The sequence below is a fragment of the Natator depressus genome, chromosome 5 (genome assembly GCF_965152275.1).
Source record: "Natator depressus isolate rNatDep1 chromosome 5, rNatDep2.hap1, whole genome shotgun sequence".
NCBI lineage: Eukaryota > Metazoa > Chordata > Testudines > Cheloniidae > Natator > Natator depressus.
The window spans coordinates 38,208,592-38,230,759 of record NC_134238.1 but is presented as its reverse complement, the minus strand read 5'-3'; the positions used below and the strand labels follow the sequence as shown (position 1 = coordinate 38,230,759).

At 41.1% G+C, this 22,168-nt stretch overlaps 1 protein-coding gene across 2 annotated transcripts in view; it reads right to left on the bottom strand.

Moving 5' to 3' along the window:
* The window catches only part of NDUFAF2 (NADH:ubiquinone oxidoreductase complex assembly factor 2), a 144,476-nt gene that overhangs the window by 13,152 nt on the left and 109,156 nt on the right, over positions 1 to 22,168 (bottom strand). The window lies entirely within an intron of this gene.

Here is a 22,168-nt window from a genome sequence, read left to right as displayed (position 1 = left end):
ACAGGTTATACTGGCTGTAGAATGACCGTGCCTAATGGGGTACAGAATGTGAGCGAGGCCAAACAGCAAAAATTAAGATGTTTGTACATCAATGCGAGGAGCCTAGGTAATAAAATGGAGGAACTAGAGCTATTGGTGCAGGAAGTGAAACCAGATATAAGGATAACAGAAACATGATGGAATAGTAGTCATGACTGGACTAAAGGTATTGAAGGGTATATGCTGTTTAGGAAAGACCGAAATAAAGGTAAAGGTGGTGGAGGAGCATTGTATATCAATGATGAGGTAGAATGTAAAGAAATAAGAAGCGATGGAATGGATAAGACAGAGTCCGTCTGGGCAAAAATTACATTGGGGAAGAAAACTATTAGAGCCTCCCCTAGGATAGTGCTTGGGGTGTGCTATAGACCACCGGGATCTAATTTGGATATGGATAGAGCCCTTTTTAATGTTTTCAATAAAGTAAATACTAATGGAAACTGTGTGATCATGGGAGACTTTAACTTCTCAGACATAGACTGGAGGACGAGTGCTAGTAATAATAATAGGGCTCAGATTTTCCTGGATGCGATAGCTGATGGATTCCTTCATCAAGTAGTTGCTGAACCAACAAGAGGGGATGCCATTTTAGATTTGGTTTTGGTGAGTAGTGAGGACCTCATAGAAGAAATGGTTGTAGGGGATAATCTTGGTTCAAGTGATCATGAGCTAATTCAGTTCAAAGTGAATGGAAGGATTAACAAAAATAAATCTGCAACTAGGGTTTTTGATTTCAAAAGGGCTGACTTTCAAAAATTAAGGAAATTAGTTAGGGAAGTGGATTGGACTGAAGAACTTATGGATCTAAAGGTAGAGGAGGCCTGGGATTACTTTAAATCAAAGCTGCAGAAGCTATCAGAAGCCTGCATCCCAAGAAAGGGGAAAAAATTCATAGGCAGGAGTTGTAGACCAAGCTGGATGAGCAAGCATCTCAGAGAGGCGATTAAGAAAAAGCAGAAAGCATACAGGGAGTGGAAGATGGGAGGGATCAGCAAGGAAAGCTACCTTATTGAGGTCAGAACATGTACAGATAAAGTGAGAAAGGCTAAAAGTCAAGTAGAGTTAGACCTTGCAAAGGGAATTAAAACCAATAGTAAAAGGTTCTATAGCCATATAAATAAGAAGAAAACAAAGAAAGAAGAAGTGGGACTGCTTAACACTGAGGATGGAGTGGAGTTTAAAGATAATCTAGGCATGGCCCAATATCTAAACAAATACTTTGCCTCAGTCTTTAATAAGGCTAAAGAGGATCTTAGGGATAATGGTAGCATGACAGAATGAGAATATGGAGGTAGATATTACCATATTTGAGGTAGAAGCGAAACTCAAACAGCTTAATGGGACTAAATTGGGGGGCCCAGATAATCATCATCCAAGAATATTAAAGGAATTGGCATCCGAAATTGCAAGCCCATTAGCAAGAATTTTGAATGAATCTGTAAACTCAGGAGTTGTACTGTATGATTGGAGAATTGCTAACATAGTTCCTATTTTTAAGAAAGGGGAAAAAAATGATCCGGGTAACTTCAGGCCTGTTAGTTTGACATGTGTAGTATGCAAGGTCTTGGAAAAAAATTTTGAAGGAGAAAGTAGTTAAGGACACTGAAGTCAATGGTAAATGGGACAAAATACAACATGGTTTTACAAAAGATAGATCGTGCCAAACCAACCTGATCTCCTTCTTTGAGAAAGTAACAGATTTTTTTAGACAAAGGAAACGCAGTGGATCTAATTTACCTCGATTTCAGTAAGGCGTTTGATACTGTGCCACATGGGGAATTATTAGTTAAATTGGAAAAGATGGGGATCAATATAAACATTGAAAGGTGGATAAGGAATTGGTTAAAGGGGAGACTACAACGGGTCCGACTGAAAGGTGAACTGTCAGGCTGGAGGGAGGTTACCAGTGGAGTTCCTCAAGGATCAGTTTTGGGACCAATTTTTTTTTTTTTTTTTACTGACCTCAGCACAAAAAGTGGGAGTGTGCTAATAAAGTTTGCAGATGATACAAAGCTGGGAGGTATTGCCAATTTAGAGAAGGACCGGGATATCATACAGAAGGATCTGGATGACCTTGTAAACTGGAGTAATAGTAATAGGATGAAATTTAATAGTGAGGAGTGTAAGGTCATGCATTTAGGGATTATTAACAAGAATTTTAGTTATAAGCTGGGGACGCATCGATTAGAAGTAACGAAGGAGGAGAAGGACCTCGGAGTATTGGTTGATCACAGGATGACTATGAGCCGCCAATGGGATATGGCTGTGAAAAAAGCGAATGCGGTCTTGGGATGCATCAGGAGAGGTATTTCCAGTAGGGATAAGGAGGTTTTAGTACCATTATACAAGGCACTGGTGAGACCTCACTTGGAATACTGTGTGCAGTTCTGGTCTCCCATGTTTAAGAAGGATGAATTCAAACTGGAACAGGTACAGAGAAGGGCTACTAGGATGATCCGAGGAATGGAAAACTTGTCTTAGGAAAGGAGACTCAAGGAGCTTGGCTAGTTTAGCCTAACTAAAAGAAGGCTGAGGGGAGATATGATTGCTCTCTATAAATATTTGAGAGGGATAAATACCGGAGAGGGAGAGGAATTATTTAATCTCAGTACCAATGTGGACACAAGAACAAATAGGTATAAACTGGCCACCAGGAAGTTTAGACTTGAAATTAGACGAAGGTTTCTAACCATCAGAGGAGTGAAGTTTTGGAATAGCCTTCCAAGGGAAGCAGTGGGGGCAAAAGATCTATCTGGCTTTAAGATTAAACTCGATAAGTTTATGGAAGAGATGGTATGATGGGATAATATGATTTTGGTAATTAATTGATCTTTAAATATTCATGGTAAAATAGCCTAATGGCCTGTGATGGGATATTAGATGGGGTGGGATCTGAGTTACCCAGGAAAGAATTTTCTGTCGTATCTGGCTGCTGAATCTTGCCCATATGCTCAGGGTTTAGCTGATCGCCATATTTGGGGTCGGGAAGAAATTTTCCTCCAGGGCATATTGGAAGAGGCCCTGGAGGTTTTTCGCCTTCCTCTGTAGCATGGGGCACGGGTCACTGCTGGAGGATTCTCTGCTCCTTGAGGTCTTTAAACCACGATTTGAGGACTTCAATACCTCAGGCACAGGTGAGGTTTTTCGCAGGAGTGGGTGGGTGAGATTCTACGGCCTGCATTGTGCAGGAGGTCAGACTAGATGATCATAATGGTCCCTTCTGACCTTAGCATCTATGAATCTATCCTGTCTTCCGATAGTGGCCAGTGCCAGATGCTTCAGAGGGAATGAACAGAACAGATCAATTTATCAAGTGATCTATCCCCTGGTGTCCAGTCCCAGCTTCTGGCAATCAGAGGTTTAGGGACACCCAGAGCATGGTGTTGCATCCTTGGCCATCCTGGCTAATAGCCATTGATGGACCTATCCTACATGATGGTTGTTGCATCAGTGAAGAATGATATACACATCTAGGTGTCATTAATGCAGTATTGGCAGTAGAGCCCATGACATCTCACTCTTTTCCAACTGCCTTTATAGAGATATTGAAGAGAAGAGGGGATCGTTTGGATCCCTGTAGGACTCCACAAGTGAAGTTCTTCAGGGAGAAGGAGCAGTTATCTATCACCACTCTTGGTGTTCTGCTGGAAAGGAATGATTGGAGGCAATGTAGTGCTGTGCCATATACTCCAGCTCTGTTGTGTGTTAATGTATTTAGCAATATCTTACAGTCCAATGTGCCAAAAACTGCAGAGAGGTCCAGTATAATGACCATGGCCATAAAGAGATTGTATTTTAGTGATACCAGGGCTGTCTCTCGGTTGTGCTCTGGTCTGAAGCCCAAAGGCAAGCCAAACAGGATGATAGCAGATGGCTCATGATGGAATTTCTCCATTGTGACTAAGAATGGGATGTTAGAAGACAGACAGTAGTTGGAGAGATTTTTCTGAGTCAACATTTGGATTCTTGAGGATGGGGCAGACCTCCTCTGAAGGTGTCACTGATATCTGTCATTAGCAGTAGGCATAGTTATTCTTTGCTGGTTGTTGCCAGCCAGCCATGGCTCTGTGCTGCAGGTGTGGCTCTAATTTTTTTAAGGGCTTCTTGGTCTCTGGTAAGCATGACAGGGCCAAAGTTTGAGAAGGGTGGTGGGATGAGGGAATACAGGCTGGTCAGGAATGGAGTTTTCTTATTTAGTTCCATTCATAGCCGGTTGATCTTTTCAGTGAAGTTTGATGGATGCATTTTACAGCTTGGGTTCAGTTTCTGGGTTATATGCTGAAAACTGACGATTGATTGATTAACCAATTCGTCATGTGGAAAGTTCTGCCGCTTGTGATTCTACTGAAGTAGTGGTTATGGAGTAGAAAGCTGGTTTTGCCTCCTTTGCAGTGGAAAAAACCTGCAGTGTTGGCCCATGAATTTAGATTGTTTCTTCTTGTCACAGGCATTCTAAATTTTAATTTGTGTGCTTAATCTGATAGAGTTTGTCTCTGTAAACCATGGTGATTTTCTCAGGTGGGGCATGTGAGTGGGGAGCACACAGTTAGGGGGTCAATACAGTGGACAATAAGTGGACTGCTGTACAAACCACTGGCACCTTGGCCTGGCAGTTGATTAGCTTTGTTTTCTAGAGAGAATTGAAAACTTAGGCTGTATCTACACTACCGCCGTATGTCGACCTAAATTACACTGCACCAGCTACATGAATAACTTAGCTGGAGTCTACATAGCTTAGGTCCACTTACTACAGTGTATACACTGCACTGGGTTGACAGGAGAAACTCTCCCATCTCCTCAATGTCACAGGCCTCCATAGGTATGTCTACACTGCAAGCTGACACCCGGGTTGGCCCATGCCAGCTGACTCGGTGGGCTTCGGGCTAAAGGGCTGTTTAATTTCAGTGTAGACGTTCGAGTTTGGGCTGGAGTCTGGGCTCCAAGGTGGAAGGATCCCAGAGATCAGGCAGCAGCCCAAGCCCAAACATTTACACTGAAATTAAATAGACCCTTAGCCCAAGCACTGCAAGCCTGAGTCAGCTGGCACAGGCCAGCTGTGGGTTTTTAGTTGTACCCCATAAATACATCATGCCTGTACTCCAATCCCTTCATTGGCTCCCCATACACGTCCATAGCCAGTACAAGGCCTTGGTCTAGATCGTCAAAGCCCAGTTTTCCCGTTGTGGCTGTCAAAATCTCCTGAAGGAAAAGTGCAAGCCATCCTTGTTCTGAGGATGTAGAATATGAGATATATTGTACATGTGGACTAGCAGGCAGGAGTGGAGTTTTAAAGAAGTAATTTGACAATCCAATATCTGTTTTATTGTTTCAATTTTGTTGAAGACACTGTACCAAATAATATAAATGCAGAAACACTAACATTTAGATTACTTTATTAATTTCTGAAAATAATCCCAGTTGGGATTTTACATGGGGTTGGTTTTAAATGCTACTTAAAAATAAATGGACACTTTATGGTGATCTAAAAAATGCGAGCTGTCTAGATTATCCAAAATTATTGTAAATACTTTATATATTTTGACAAATTCACACGCTCCTTGATTTGGCTTCTGATACAGGATTAGCTGCACAATTGTTGGATGCCAAAAGTGAGAAAGATCTGGACACAGCAACACCCCCCCTTGTCTTAATTACTCAAATACTTCATATTCATGGAAGATTTGTGTTTTAGTCTCTGGCATTTAAAGTGTGCTGTTTTTGTTTGTTTTTTAATTCTGATTGAATTTAATCAGAAAAATTTGAATGATCATTGGGAATTGTTTAAGAACACTTCACTTGATGCCCAAAAAGCCCGAATCCCACAATCAAGGAAGAAGGCTGTATTGGTTAAAACAGCAACCTGGTTTAGAGAGGGAAGTGAAGGCATTTTTATATATATAAAAAATTATATAAACAAACTTAAGAAATGCAAATTTTACAGTAACAAATATATATCAGAAGCTAAGAACTGCAGAAAATTGATAAGGGATGCACCTGGACATAAGGAGAAATCTATGGCCAGCAGTATTAAGAACAATAGGATGGAGGGTTTTTAAGTAAATTCGGAACAAAAAAAGAATCTTGACAATGGTGTTTGTCCAATACTTGATGGAAATGATAGAATTAACAATAATGAGGCAGAAAACGCTGAAGTGTTCAATAAATAGCTCCCAGATTACTGCACTGGACAGCACAGCATGGGGAGGAGGTGACCAGCGCTCTGTGGAGAAGTAAGTGGTTCGGGACTATTTAGAAAAGTTGGACGAGCACAAGTCCATGGGGCCAGATGCACTGCATCCGAGAGTGCTAAAGGAGTTGGCGGATGTGACTGTAGAGCCATTGGCCATTATCTTTGAAAACTCATGGCGATCCGGGAAAGTCCCGGATGACTGAAAAAAAGGCTAATGTAGTGCCCATCTTTAAATAAGGGAAGGAGGAGGATCCTGGGAACTACAGGTCAGTCAGCCTCACCTCAGTCCCTGGAAAAATCATGGAGCAGGTCCTCAAGGAATCAATTCTGAAGCACTTAGAGGAAAGGAAAGTGATCAGGAACAGTCAACACGGATTCACCAAGGGCAAGTCATGCCTGACTAATCTAATTGCCTTCTATGACAAGATAACTGGCTCTGTGGATGAAGGGAAAGCAGTGGACGTGTTGTTCCTTGACTTTGGCAAAGCTTTTGACACGGTCTCCCACGGTATTCTTGCCAGCAAGTTAAAGAAGTATGGGCTGGATGAATGGATTATAAGGTGGATAGAAAGTTGGCTAGATTGTCGGGCTCAAAAGGTAGTGATCAATGGCTCCATGTCTAGTTGGCAGCCGGTATCAAGTGGAGTGCCCCAAGGGTCGGTCTTGGGGCCGGTTTTGTTCAATATCTTCATAAATGATCTGGGGGATGGTGTGCATTGCACCCTCAGCAAGTTTGCAGATGACACTAAACTGGGAGGAGAGGTAGATACCCTGGATGGTAGGGACAGGATACAGAGGGACCTAGACAAATTGGAGGATTGGGCCAAAAGAAATCTGATGAGGTTCAACAAGGACAAGTGCAGAGTCCTGCACTTAGGACGGAAGAATCCCATGCACCACTACAGACTAGGGACCGAATGGCTCGGCAGCAGTTCTGCAGAAAAGGACCTAGGGGTTACAGTGGACGAGAAGCTGGATATGAGTCAACAGTGTGCCCTTGTTGCCAAGAAGGCCAATGGCATTTTGGGATGTATAAGTAGGGGCATTACCAGCAGATCGAGGGATGTGATCGTTCCCCTCTATTCGACATTGGTGAGGCCTCATCTGGAGTACTGTGTCCCGTTTTGGGCCCCACACTACAAGAAGGATGTGGAAAAATTGGAAAGAGTCCAGCAGAGGGCAACAAAAATGATTAGGGGACTGGAACACATGAGTTATGAGGAGAGGCTGAGGGAACTGGGGATGTTTAGGCTACGGAAGAGAAGAATGAGGGGGGATTTGATAGCTGCTTTCAACTACCTGAAAGGGGGTTTCAAAGAGGATGGATCTAGACTGTTCTCAGTGGTAGCTGATGACAGAACGAGGAGTAATGGTCTCAAGTTGTAGTGGGGGGAGGTTTAGGTTGGATATTAGGAAAAACTTTTTCACTAGGAGGGTGGTGAAACACTGGAATGCGTTACCTAGGGAGGTGGTGGAATCTCCTTCCTTAGATATTTTTAAGGTCAGGCTTGACAAAGCCCTGGCTGGGATGATTTAGTTGGGGATTGGTCCTGCTTTCAGCAGGGGGTTGGACAAGATGACCTCCTGAGGTCCCTTCCAACCCTGATATTCTATGATTCTATGAAATATTCTGTTCAGACCATTATCATCTATTTTTCCCAAATACTGATCATCTGATAACACTCTGCTATTCCACTAGTATCTCAGCAGTGACTAAACAGCAGTGACTAAAGTTAGACATTTTAAAATGTCAGGAGGACTGGATAGTTTGTGTCCAAGAGTTTTAAAAGAGCTGGCTCAGGGGACCTTGCAGGACCACTGATTTTGATTTTCAATAAATCTTAGAAAACTGTGATGTTCCAGAAAATTGAAAGAAAGCCAATGTTGTGCCAATATTTTAAAATGGCAAAGGGGACAACCTGGGTAATTATAGGTCTGTCAGTTTGACAACAATCCCAAACAAGATAATGGAATAGCTAATATAGGACTTGATTCCTAGAGCATTAAAAATGGTAACATAGTTAATGCTAATAACATGGATTTATGGAAAATAGAAACTCTCAAACTAACTTGATTTTTTTTATGAGGTTTGAAGTTCGGTTAATAAAGGTAGTAGTGGTGATATTATGGACTTAGACTTCTGTAAGGCATTTGACTTGGTACCACATGCCACTGATTAAAAAACTAGAATATAAAATTAACATGGCACACATAAAATAGATTAAAAACTTGCTGACTGATAGGTCTCAAAATGTAATTGTAAGCAGGGAATCATTGAGCAAGGGTCCCACAGGGATTGATTCTTGACCCTATGCTATTTAATATTTGTATCAATGACCTGTAAGAAAGCATAAAATCATCACTGATAAAATTTGCAGAGGACACAAAAATTGGAGAAGTGGTAAATAATAAAGAAGACTGGTCACTAATACAGAGCAATCTGGATCACTTGGTAACTGGGCACAAGGAAACAATATGGATTTTAATATAGCTAAATGTAAATGTATACATCTAGGAACTAAGAATGTAAGCCATACATACAGAATGGGGTACTCTATTCTGGAAGCAGTGACTCTGAAAAAGACTTGGGGGTCATGGGTGGATAATCAGCTGAACATGAGTTTCCAGTGCAATGCAGTGGCTAAAAGGGCTAATACAATATATGGATGCATAAATAGGAATCTCAAGTAGGAGTAGAGGTTATTTTATCTCTGTATTTAGCACTGTTTTGACCACTGCTGAAATATGGTGTCCAGTTCTGATGTCCCCAATTCAAGGAGGTTGATAAATTGGACAGGGCTGGGAGAAGAGCCATGAGAATGACTAAAGAATTAGACAACATGCCTTATAGTGATACAGTGAACTCCTTGAGTCTATTTAGCTTAATAAAGAGAATATTAAGGGGGGACTTGATCAGAATTTATAAATATCTACACAGGAAACAAATATTTAATAAACAGGATCTTCAGTCTAGCAGAGAGATGTATAACACAATCCAATGGCTGGAAGTTGAAGCTCGACAAATTCAGATGGGAAATAAGGCATCCATTTTTAATGATAAAAAGAAAAAAGAAAAGGAGTACTTGTGGCACCTTAGAGACTAACCAGTTTATTTGAGCATGAGCTTTCGTGAGCTACAGCTCACTTCATCGGATGCATAGTCTCTAAGGTGCCACAAGTACTCCTTTTCTTTTTTCTTTTTACGAATACAGACTAACACGGCTGTTACTCTGAAACCCATTTTTAATGATGAAAGTAATTAACCAATAGAACAATTTACCAAAGGTCATGATGGATTCTCTATCACTAACAAATTTTAAATCAAGATTGGATGTTTTTCTAAAAGCTATGTTCTAGAAATTATTTTGGGGAAGTTCTATGGCCTACATTATATGAGAGGTAAGACTAGGAGATCAGAACGGTCCCTTCTGCTTTGGAATCTATGAATCCATGAAACTTGAACTTTAAACTCTGTTAAGAATGCTTGTGCACATCTGAGCAGAAACATATTTCTATAACATTTGGTGAACAGAAAGGACACAGAGAAGCTATTTTGAAATGTTATTAATAAAGTTTAGTATTTATTTCACAACACCAAAGTTTCTACCTGAGGAGACATAATTAAAATCTAGTAATGTGATGAAAGCTAAACTGATGTGTACACTTTTATACTATTGACAGATTGGTTAATTAAATGCATTTTCTGGTTTTACAAGTCAAACAGTCAAGATGAAATAATAGGCCACTAGGTTATTATGTTTCAAATCTGGGAAGGAGAAAAGGGCTCTCTGGTCACCAGCCAGCACCAAATGTTCTGACCCAACCAATTCCTTCCAGCTCAGCAAATGAACATTAATCCAACCATTCTTATCTGGGAGTGGTAACCAAAAAGGTAAATGAAGGGCAGTGTCAGTGCAGTATGAACACAGAAGAGCAGTTGAAGTTAGAAAGATAAATCTGGGTTTGGTTTAAATAGATTTTTTAGCAAACAGTGGCTAGTCAAGTTATGATTTTGCATAAGATGTGCTTTCTAAGTCTTCCTGCCAACTAACAGTAAACATTTGCCAAATCAATGTCAAATGTAATTTATTCAGATTCAGTTTCACTGAAAACACCCTTTGATTAATTACAATTATTAAAATGTGGACTGCTTTTTACTTTGACATGCTTTTTTGAGCTTATGTGTCCTGCATATTCCAGCAACAAATTGATCTGAACAATCTTCTTTATTTGGGGACAATTACATAGTTTGTCTTCTTCACTGGCTAGAGAATTTTGGTGGTAAGCTTTTTTTGTTCTTTGAACACAAGACAAAGTAATTTTAAATCCCCCAAATTAACTAATTATTAAGCTAAAATCGTAATTGTTTTAGAAGTGGTACTTTCATTTACAACTTAACCCAACCTCTAAACATATGCAGGAAAAGAACTAGCCCTTTAATTATACTAACAGCACATGTTCTTAAACGGGTAAAATTGAAGGTAATTCTCCTACAATGGAAACACAACTGAACAGATGTCTTTCAGGATATTCTCTTAAGGTCAGCATTTGGTTATACTCTGTGAAAGTGGTGCTTATGTCATTTTTGGGACCTTTTAATGAGAGGTGTGCTAATACCCTGATATGAACTGATAACAGCATGAAAACTGCAATTAATCATGTCTGGGGGCATTATAAGTTTAACATGGAAGTACTAAGCCACTACGTACATTAGCAGGCTTCTAATAGGCTCATGCATATATAACAGTCTTGTACAGAGTTTTAAATGGAGTGTTGGTACACTTCAGGGCTAAGTAGAATAGGTACTAATTCTATAACTTGCAGGAACACTAGTTTAAATCCAGTTTAGACCAAAGTGATTGAAAATTTTACTGAGCTACTGCATTGCTATTTCTAAGTTAAAAGAATTTAACGGTATCAGTTGAAGTTATTATCCAGTGGACTTGGCAAAAATGTTTGCTGAGGAGGGTGAGAAGAAAGGGGAAATGTATAGAAATTAGAAAGTGAAATAACTATCAGCACCATAGTGGTATCATGGAAATACGGGGAGAGGGGAACTAAGTTGGATTTTTACATATGACAGGACAAGAAAAGTAAGTAGAATTTTATAGAGAACCAAATATGTGCTCATGTACAAAAGAGAAAGTTGTTGGAATAAGAACACTGAAATCATTCAGGGCTGCACTGGCACCTAGCATTCCGTCCTGAATAAAGAACAGTGCATAGCTGAGGTGCTCCAAGAACACAGCAGCGACTAAACTATGACTCTGAGTCACAGTTTGGTCCCTGCTCCTCTCCTTGCTTCGTGTATGATGTAATCTGTACCAACTCTTTTCCTGGCACAGTTTACATCCCCCTCCACTGTCTCAGCTGCATTGACTGGTGCACTAGAGGACATAGGCGCCAACTTCCCCTCTTTTCGGTGGGTGCTGGACTCCCCCCTTCCCCAGCCCTGCCCCCATTCCAACCCCTTCCCCAAAGTCCCCACCCCTTCCCCACCCCCATTCCAACCCCTTCCCCAAAGTCCCCACCCCAACTCCGCCCCCTCCCTGCCCCTATTCTAACCCCTTCCCCAAATCCCCGCCCCAGCCCCGCCTCCTCCCCTGAGCGCGCCATGTCCCTTCTCCTCCCCCCTCCCCCAGAGCGTGCAAACAGCTGTTTGGCGGCCGCCGAGCGGGAAGCGCTGGGAGGTGGGCAGAGGAGCGGAAACACGGCACGCTCAAGGAGGGGGAACTTGCGTGCCAGTGGGTGCAGAGCACCCACTAATTTTTCCCCATGGGTGCTCCAGCCCCGGAGCAACCACAGAGTCGACGCCTATGCTAGAGGATACAACCAAGGTTCCACCCATTTCCAACCTACATGTGCAGGAGAGGGAGTAGCAGACTACTGTCTTGTGAACCGAAATATAGGTAGCCAGCACAGAGGTAAAGAGGCGCACCTTGTTCTCTCAGTTCTCCTCTGTGCAGCTCAAACCGAGGAAACAATTAAAGGGAATCAAGGAGCGAAGAATATGTAAAAGGATGGATCCTACATGTTCTTCCCCTCCTCAGGAGGTACTATTAGAGAAAGAGGCCACTGCCTTTTGACTAGTGCTTTCCAGCCTCAATACTATGGTAGGAACAGATTCCAATACCAACGTTGAGTAGCACATGAATACAATTAGTGTCACTGAAATCATGCTGACTCCTGCAGTAAGGTGCAATACAATGTGAGTAAGGGCATCTGAATCTGGCCAGGGTTTCCAGTCTTATTAGTGATGTTGAGCAATATGGGTGAAAAGTATATTGTTCCAAAGATCTCTTTGTCCTCTGTCTTTTATCACACCATTTCCCAACACTTGTAAATCCTATTTTTCAGCTTTTTGTGGTGTCAGTAATAAAAAACCTAATTTGCTAAAATCCTATTCTATGTGCAAGTGCAATGGTTTTTCAGAGAGAAATGTACTAGAATCTCCATAGAGTAGTTTCCATTTTAAAACTTCTCAATTGAAGAATATGAAAGGAGACAGAAGCAAAAATAAAGCATGTGATTCAAACAGTGTCAAATAAAGAATATTTCTAAATTGCATATCATTCTGGTGAGGGAATTTGAATTCTGTGTAAACTAATCCTTCTGATTGAAGTTAGTTTTCATCATACAACCTCAGAAATAAATATTTATGATCAAATAAAAGGAAAAAACAGGTATGCATTGTGGTAACTAAACAGAATGTAATTTTCAGTGTAATTATTCTCTTTTGGGGGCAAAACAATCATTGAAACCTTATGCTTATTACTACTCACGGAAATACATTTTTTCCTCCCTTGACAAGGAGGCTGTCAAAACAGATAATTATGGAAATGCTAGAAATAGTTTGAAAGAAGACAGGAGCTGTCAATTTTTTTTTCTTTTTAACATTTCACCTTGTATCCAACTGTGCAATTCAGAAGCCATTTAGTTTTATTACTGCATATCAAGCACATAATGCATTAGAAATGAAAAGCAGCCATTTACTACAGCATAGTATTTTCTATTCCAAGCTATTTTCAGGCTTTTCACACTAGCTAAAGAAACACACAAACCTACTTAATCTCTCACAAAATATTAACACGCACAAAAAAATGTCAGAGTAACAGTAAAGGTGTAACAAACTGAGAAAACTGAGGACATTTTGAGCTAAATCCATTTCCAACCATCCAGCAGGAAATGCTCTGTTGATTGAACCCCAGTAATGATGGATTGTCTAGGTGGCACCTGGCTCCTTGTGACAGCTGGTATAAGATGGGAACTGGCACAAAGTAGCTCCACTACTGATAGCTCTCTGGCTGCTGCAGAAGTATCAGAAAGCCAGGCACAGAGATGAAGCCCTATTCCTCTCTGACCCAGTAGCTTGACGTGTAATAAAAGGGCAATTGGGATTGAAAGGTGTCAGAGGGTGACATCTGGAGCTACAAGGTCTTCTTCAAGACGTCGTGGTAGCATGGTGTGATTCCAGCGGAGGTAGGAAGAAGGGATGAATAGCCTGTGATTCAGGTCCCTGCCTGGAGGAATGGGCATACAACCCACCAGGTGCAAAGTTGCATTACAGAGAATTAGTGGTGGGTGTACAAGCCTGATTTAAGCAGTGAATTAAGAGTTGAAACTATATTACCTATTGAACATCCATGCTCTGTGAGGAAAGCCAGATGGTATCCTCTTTCTTCCAGACAGTATGCCTAACTGAGGAGGTTCATAAGCAAGTTGGCACACTTGAGTCAGAATACTATTATAGGCTACTTTATGGAAGACTTTCATTGCCATTAGACTTCACCCTAGTAAATAGGTCATAATGATCTGAAGGTTGTTCAGCTTGCTTATCTTTCCTATTCTCCAAGATGGACCAGAAAGGGACAAGGTTGATCGTCTATTCTGGCAGTATAGTGAAGGAAGGATTAGTCAGTATTGGTTAGTGGAAGAACACTTTTGCCCCATTCCCCTTCATGGAGGCTCACACCCTCACGTAGATTCGGTTCTTAGCTTCCCCCCAATATTTGTTTCCCTGCACTTTTTTCAAAATCCAGATCAGGACAGCAGCCTCCATTGCACTGGATGGAATTGCAGTAGGGAGATATGCTCAACCAAGGCCAGGTGCAGCATTTCAGAAGGGATGATGCACTGCTTATTTGGGGAGTATGGCTTACAGTAACTCAGGCATCGCCAGGACATAAACCAAGCACTGGTACTGACCACTATCCAGGTAACAGGGTACTGAACTAGATAAATCGTAGGCTGGATTCAGTCAGGCCCTTACTTCCTAAGAAGCTCCAGACTGAGGAGTCTAGAAGCTGAAGGTCCAGTATATCTGTGATTAAAGTTATCCCTGGAAAACTTGCATGATGGAGATGAGCATAGAAGAGTTCCAGTTCCTCATTGAAGTACCCATTTGATGCAACTGGAAACTGGATAAAGTAGGAAGTACACCAACAAAAAAGAAAGACTGCTTTAAAAGCAAAAAAAAAAAAAAAAAAAAAAAACAAACCCAAACAAACAAAACACACAAAACCAGAAAACTGACCCAGAAAGGACAGAGAGGATGTAGAATGCTGTGAAGCTTGAGAAAAACATGCAAGCCTGAGTGATCACGAAAGCACTGTGAGGTCTTAGGAGTTACTTGCCCACTGTAGACAAAAAGAAAATGAATTTAGGATGCAGGAAGCAGCCTAAAGCACTAACTGCGAGATGCCCATAAGACTCTTATGGATGCCTCAGTGTCTAAGAGCTTTAAATTTTGCATGCCTGGCGATGCAAAATGGAAACATGAGCCCATGAGATAGACCCTGAAGGATTTTTCGAAAATATCATCTTTTTTTGTCCCTTTATAATTAAGTCTTAAAAATCCAATAGATAACTTATGGGAGTTGAGACCATGAAGAGTGCCAGCTTTCAGCCTGGAGTAGATTTTACAGCCAGAAGGGAAACTGTAAGAATAGGGGTCTATAACTGATAACAACCTGCATAGCATTAATTACAATGTTGTTTACCAGCGGCACTATTTAAAAGTTAAGTCAGATAATGCCTTGAAATACTGGAGGGAAAGACCACAAAAATCAGGAATGGAGGACTAGAAGGGACTTCAAGAGGTCATCTGGTCCATCCCTCCCATGCTAAGGCAGGATTAAGTAAACAGACGGTTGCTGACAGATATTTGTCTAACCTGTTCTTAAAATTCTTCAGTGATGGACAGGCCCATCCCTATGAGGGTGCGCGACCCGGGACACAGGTGCCGAGTTTCTTTCTGCCAGAGGTGCTTCCCTTAGCTCCGCCCAGGCCCCAACCCCACTCCACCCCTTCCCCCAAGGCCCCAGCCCACCTCTTTCCTGCCCAGTTCCACCCCCTCCCCCAAGTGTACTGCGCCCTAGCTCCTCTGCCCTCCCCCAGAGCGCCTCCAGATGCTGTGAAACAGCTGATCAGTGGTAGGCACTGGGAGGGAGGGGGAGGTTGGTAGGGGGGCACCTCCTAACCCCCCCGACCACCGCACGCCTTACCTCCCCATCCGCCTCCTCACGAAGCGCGGGGGCCCCCAAAGTGCAGGGCCCAGGGCGATCGCCCCCATTTGCCGTACCCTAGGGACGGCTCTGGTGATGGGGATTCTACAACTTTCCTAGGTAACCTGTTCCTTAACTATCCTTATAGTGAGGAAAATTTTCCTAATATCTAAATCTCCCTTGCTACAAATTAGGCCCATTACTTCTTTTCCCTACTCTTGGTGGACATGGAGAACAACTGAAGAGAAATCTTTTATCATGAATACAATCTTACCCCCATAGTACTGTTGTATTAATTTAGATGAAATATATGGGCTAACCGTGTTAATATAACTTAGTTATTGTTTAGCATTAAACAGTGTTATACAAAGTTTGGTGTATAGAGATTGTTTGTTTAGTATTTTGGTAAACGTTTTTAATTTTTTTTTTAATTAAATATAAAGAAAAGAAGGAAAAACACTTAAAATATTTGAAATGTATAGTATTAAACAAGGCTTAATTTAACAATTATTTTTGAGTTTTTAGAAAAAATCTCCCTTATTTGACAGGTTTTAAGATATTAAAGAGGTTAATAACTGGTTTCTGGAGGGAAGAGAACAAGCTAGTTGAGGTGGGCTGAAGCTGTTGTTAAAGTCTGATTTTGTTTTACGTGGCATTTGGGATTTAGATGGAGCTGGGAGAGGTGGTGATGTTAACAAAGCTTAAGAACTTACTTCATTTGTTGATAAAAACAAAACTTTGCTACTGTTATATGTTTGTAAAATATTTAAGAACAAACTAGTTTTTAGTACTTTTTTGGTTCTACATCCTGAATGGGTAAAGATGGCAAAAACTTCCCCCTCCTTTTCTGCTTATACAGGTAAAGTTGTACATTTACACAAACCATGAAAATATTATGCAGCAGTGGTTATGCTTGCTCACTTGGTGGAAAAAACAAACAAACACTTCAGCCCTGATGGCATTTTTACAAAAGTCATCAAAAAGTTATTTTGCAACCACATTAGCAACACCCAGAGGTGGTAAAAATGACAAGGGAGAGGGAAAAAAGATTGCAAAAATAAAACAATTAGAAAAATTACCAAAAAGTTTGGTGTTGCAAAAGCCCTTGGTTTTGGTGGTTTGAGATTTAATTTACAGTTAATGCAGTTGCATCCCCAAATTAAGATGTCATTTGGTTAATAAGAGGGTTATTTAAAATGTCATTTATAAAAAATTGTTTAGCAACTTAACCTTTCATAATTTAACACTTCATTTTTATAATTTTTTGCTTTTTAAAAAATATTTGTATTGAACTTAAAATTACTAATTACAGAAAGTACAAACTTTAAAATAAAAGAAAAAATGAAACAAACCTTTGCTAAAATAAAAATTTAATAACTTTATAACAATTGTAAACCCCTCTTTTAAAATCAAAAATATTAAAATGAGCATGCAAAAAAGTTAAACAAGCTTAACACATCAAAGAATTTTAAAAACAAATTTTTGGTTTAAATCTTGAAAACAATTTCTTGTTTGCCAGTGTGCTAGCTTCTGAATATGTATTAACCCTTTAGGCCCCACGATGGGTGCCTATTAATTTAGATGGAATATATGGCCAAAGGTGTTAACATTAATGTTGGACAGTGACTGAGTAAACAGTGTTAAACAAGGCCCAGGGTTCAGTATACAGCAGGGATCTGCAACCTTTGGCCTGTGGCCTGCCACAGTAAGCCCCCTGGCGGGCGGGGCCAGTTTGTTTACCTGCCGTGTCTGCAGGTTCGGCCAACTGCAGCTCCCACTGGCTGCGGTTTGCTGCTCCAGGCCAATGGGGGCTGCGGGAAGCGGCGCAGGCTGAGGGATGTGCTGGCCGTCGCTTCCCGCAGCCCCCATTGGCCTGGAGCGGCGAACCGCGGCCAGTGGGAGGCTGCGATTGGCTGAAACTGCGGATGCGGCAGGTAAACAAACTGGCTCCGCCCACCAGGGGGCTTACCCTGGCATGCCACAGGTTGCAGATCCCTGCTGTATACTAAACCCTGCGCCTTGTTTAACACTGTTTACTCAGTCACTGTCCAACATTAATGTTAACACCTTTGGCTTACCCTGGCGGGCTGCGTGCCAAAGGTTGTTAATCCCTGATATACAGAGATCTTAGTCTGCTTAGTACCATGGCAAACACATTAAACATCCTTTAAACTTTTTATTAACGATAAAGAAAAGGAGGAAAAACAGTTAACAAATTTTAAATATACAATGTTAAATAGGCTTTTATTAAAAAAACCAAGAATCTTTGTTCCCTTTCCTGTTAGCTGGAAAGAGAGTCTTTTTAGAAGGAAAATCTCCTTCTCTGACAGTCTGCTAGAGGATATTAAAGATGTTAATAAGTGTCCTTTGGGGAAAGAAAGAACATGTTAGTTGAGCTGGACTGGAGCTGTTTAAGTACAATCCCGTTTTATTTCAGGTGGTGTTTGGGATTTAGCCAGCACCAGTAGAAGTGGCAATGTCATCTGGGTCCCTCTCTCTGGCCTGGTCTAGTCAGGATCTCTCTCAGGATCAGGGTCCAGGAAGGTGGCAGGGGTGGCAGCTATGATGGTGAAGATTGCGCCAGTAGTCCCCATCTGTTCTTCTGATTTCCCACCTCCCCAACCAAATCATCTTTCTGTAAGGACCCAAAAATGGAGTGGAGTGGGTTGAATGGCCCATTCCCTCACTATTCAGTCCACCAATTAAGCCTAGTATTTGACACACTAATTTTGGTTCATTAATTTTTGGACTCACATTTTCTTACTTACCAAGCATAATCTCAACACCATCCAGGAGTTATAGCAATAGGCTTCTTCTTTTTTTTAAAAAAGATTAATTTAGGTTTTCTGTCTGGTTTTTTGCATCTGTTCCTATTTACATTTGTTATTATGGGTTATTGTGACATCTTATGAATTTACACTCACGTTTTTATAGTTGAACTCACAATCAGGGTAAATCTGTAGGCCCAACAGTATAACAGTACACCATCAGTATATCCAAAGACAACTTTTGGTAACCCATCAGTAATTTAGGGCAGCCCAAACACTTATCAGATAAGCTGTTTGCATGTAATGTTATAATTTACCAGATCTCCTTTGATAGAATAGCACTTGATTTAAAGTTGCAACTTCTGTAGACTTTAAAATATTCTGATTAATTTGGACTATAAATTCCTCAGGACAGGGACTTGTCTTTTATTTGTCTGGAAAGGTCCATGCTCACTTCTGGTGCCTGTATACATAGTTAAGAGATGGGCACTGCCTAATCTTAGAATGTTCCAAGATATTTATCCATTCGTCTCTTGTTCTATTTGTAAAGGTTTAATTTATTATGTCTTTTATAATAGTTGAGGAACATTTTAGTGTAACTTTCTCTGAACAGACTATATATGTCCATACATACACAATGTGTTACTGTCTTTAGGATGCAATGATATAGCTATTGAGGCCAGATCCTTAGGTGGTATAAATTGATGTATATGTTGATTTACAGCAGCTGAGGATATGGCCCAAAGTCTCTATCTAAATGGAGCCTCATTACCATAGGAACACAGTATTCTTAACAGCAGATTACTTTGCAAATGAATGCAGACCAAGCTGTGTTTTATCACCAATCTTATAAATGAGTTAAGGAGGAGATCTGGTATATTTCAAGTTGGAATAAAATCAAAAGGCAACCAACTGTGGCTCAGCATCCCAGAGGGTTACTTTGTAAAACCCCAGGCTCTGAACCACTGACATTCTTTCCGTTACTGCCCAAATTAGACATAACTGACAGAAGAAAAATATTCTTGGTTTTGACTTGCCAAGCAAACGGGGTGTTGTTCTAAGTAATTGTCCTCCAAAAAAGGGGGAAAAGGGAAATAAAAGGAACTCAAAGTATGTGAAGTACCTTACAGCTGAACAAGTAGTTGTCCAATAGAAATTATTATTGCAGGATTCCACTATAAGAAAAACTAAATCTAATGACAACACCAACAGATGAATATCAATTAAATTCCTTGTGTGTTACAGCCCATAAGGGGCTGAGTTAAAGCATTATGATGAAGATCTGTTGAGTGCATGGTGACAAAAGTAAAGGGGGGCTGAAGCATGAAAAGAAGAAAGGCCTTGTTTGTGCTATAAAATGTGCATCATGTTTGAACATGGTTCTGAACAATACAGTTAGGTGACTTGATGCTGACCATGGCTTCGTGATCAGTGTAGAGCTGAACAAATCATGTTTAGCAGCACGTCAGTAACCGATTAAACATTTATGTGATGCTGAATGCTATTTTTGCTGGTCTATGCTGACCATGAAGCTATGGTAAGTATCATGTCACCTAGCTCTGTTGTTCACAACCACCTCAAGTAAAGTTTTGCTGGGTAGATAAGGTCTACGATGAAAAGAGAAAGGGAGACAGGAGGCCAACAGGGCAGAATGGAGGAGGGGAAATGAAGAGAAAGGACAATATATGTTAGAGTTGGGGCGGGGGAAAAAGGGGCAAGGATGGGTAAAGGGCTAAAGAGAAGGGCAATGGTTAAAACATGCAGGAATTCGCCAGGGTACAGCTGTTTCCTACCAAAACAGCTGAGGTAGAGCTCCAGTTCCTTAAGCTTCAGGAAGCGCAGTGTTTGCGTTGTGCCGTGATGCAGCGTCACAAAGTGACATAACAGTGCAATGTCAAGACATGAAACTCAAAATCTGTGCACTCAACAGCCTTTTGAGGAGATACTCTCACCCCAGGAGAAAGATGTGAGAAAAACAAGGAGATTTGTTACACAACAGTTTCAGTATGAAATATGGTCACAAATATTCCCCAGTTCCATAGCTGTCAAAGAGCAGTTACCATATCAACATTATTGTCAAAAAGGGAGTATAATACAGAATACAAACCAGCAGAGATATCTAGGGATTACTGTAGATAAAACACTAAAGCTATCAGTACATTGTGGGAAAACAGGAAAATTTCTAAACTATGTCTCTGTATAGTGTGTGTGAGTGTGTGTGTGTGTGAGAGAGTGTGTGAGAGAGAGAGAGAGTGAGATAGAGAGAGAGAGATGGTGTGTTGTGGTATAAAGACTATCATGGCAGGTGGATTATGTACATCATCCCACCTGAATGCTGAAAAAAATCATTATCCCACACCAATGTGTATTAGTTTCACTTATATTACATAAAGGAAAAAAACTACTTTAGGGATTAGTTCCAACAAAAAATAACTACTACTCAGATTCCCAGTTTATCATTTCTTCTCTGATAAGGTCAATGCACAGCCCTGCAGGTACAGTACTTAGCTGCTAAATAATTTTTAGACCCTAATAAACCTCATGAAGTTGAAGGCATGAGTAGTTCTATGACTCTAAATGCACCATTACTTCCAATAATCTTTCATCCTCCTCAGCTCACTTCATCTACAATGTGACATATTTAGGGGTCTAATGATCCAAATGTGCCTCTATAGTTGCTCATCTGCAGGGGATGCTTGCTCCCTGTTCTGAAGGGGTACTGACCACTGCCCCAACCCCCCACACCTCCCCATCCAGAAGCAGCCTTAACATCAGTTCGAAAAGAACATGGCTGAACAAACTAATCCTGCTTCTCGAGGGCATAGTCTCAGACTCTACTCAGTCCAACAAGCATGGCAATCTGACTTATGGAAGCGATACTGGGGGTGGGGGACACTCAACATCTTTGAAGTCCCAGTACCACAGGACGTATATTCTCAGCAAGGAAAGAAATACTGACAGGACATCATGATCCAAGTTGACATTTAGCTGATGGCCTAAGCTCAGCCAGGGAGAAGAGAGAGAGCCCAGTGGGCTGAATACTCCCTCTCTGTCCCCAAAAGCACTTTGATCTATGGAGCCCCAGCAGAAAGAATGGAGAGAGGAGCACTCCCATTTCTTCAGTGACTAGAGAGGGAGAGGTATGAGCAAAGATGTACCCTTTGCACAAGCATTTTTGTTTTAAGGTCCTCAACAACCTCTGGGACACAGGCTTAACTCCATTTTAGTTCCACTTATGGGTTTTCTACAGCCCCCATCGCCTGAGTAACTCCAGTGAGGAGTGGGGAAGGGAAAGCAGAAGAAACACCAATAGAAAGAGCTGCATAGCAGGTGAGAGCTCATTTCTACAATTCTACACCTCTTGAAAAAATACTGGTGTGTAAAAATGACAGGCTGAGTAGTATCCTGAATAGGTTATCTTAATGTGCAGCCAAGGTGGGTAACCTGCTAGCTTGTGCAGTTCAGGAGGTCACAGATAGAGGGCCAGATCCTCAGCTGATGTACATCAATGTAATACCCCTGAAGTCAATAGAGCTCTACTTCCTGACACAGTCTGTTAGATTGAGCCTTTAGTGGTGACTCACTTTTTTAGTCTATAGCTTCATTGCTAAATGCCGGGTTTTAATAAAAGTGTGTGTCAAATTCAGGTTTGTTTTATCTGATCAAAA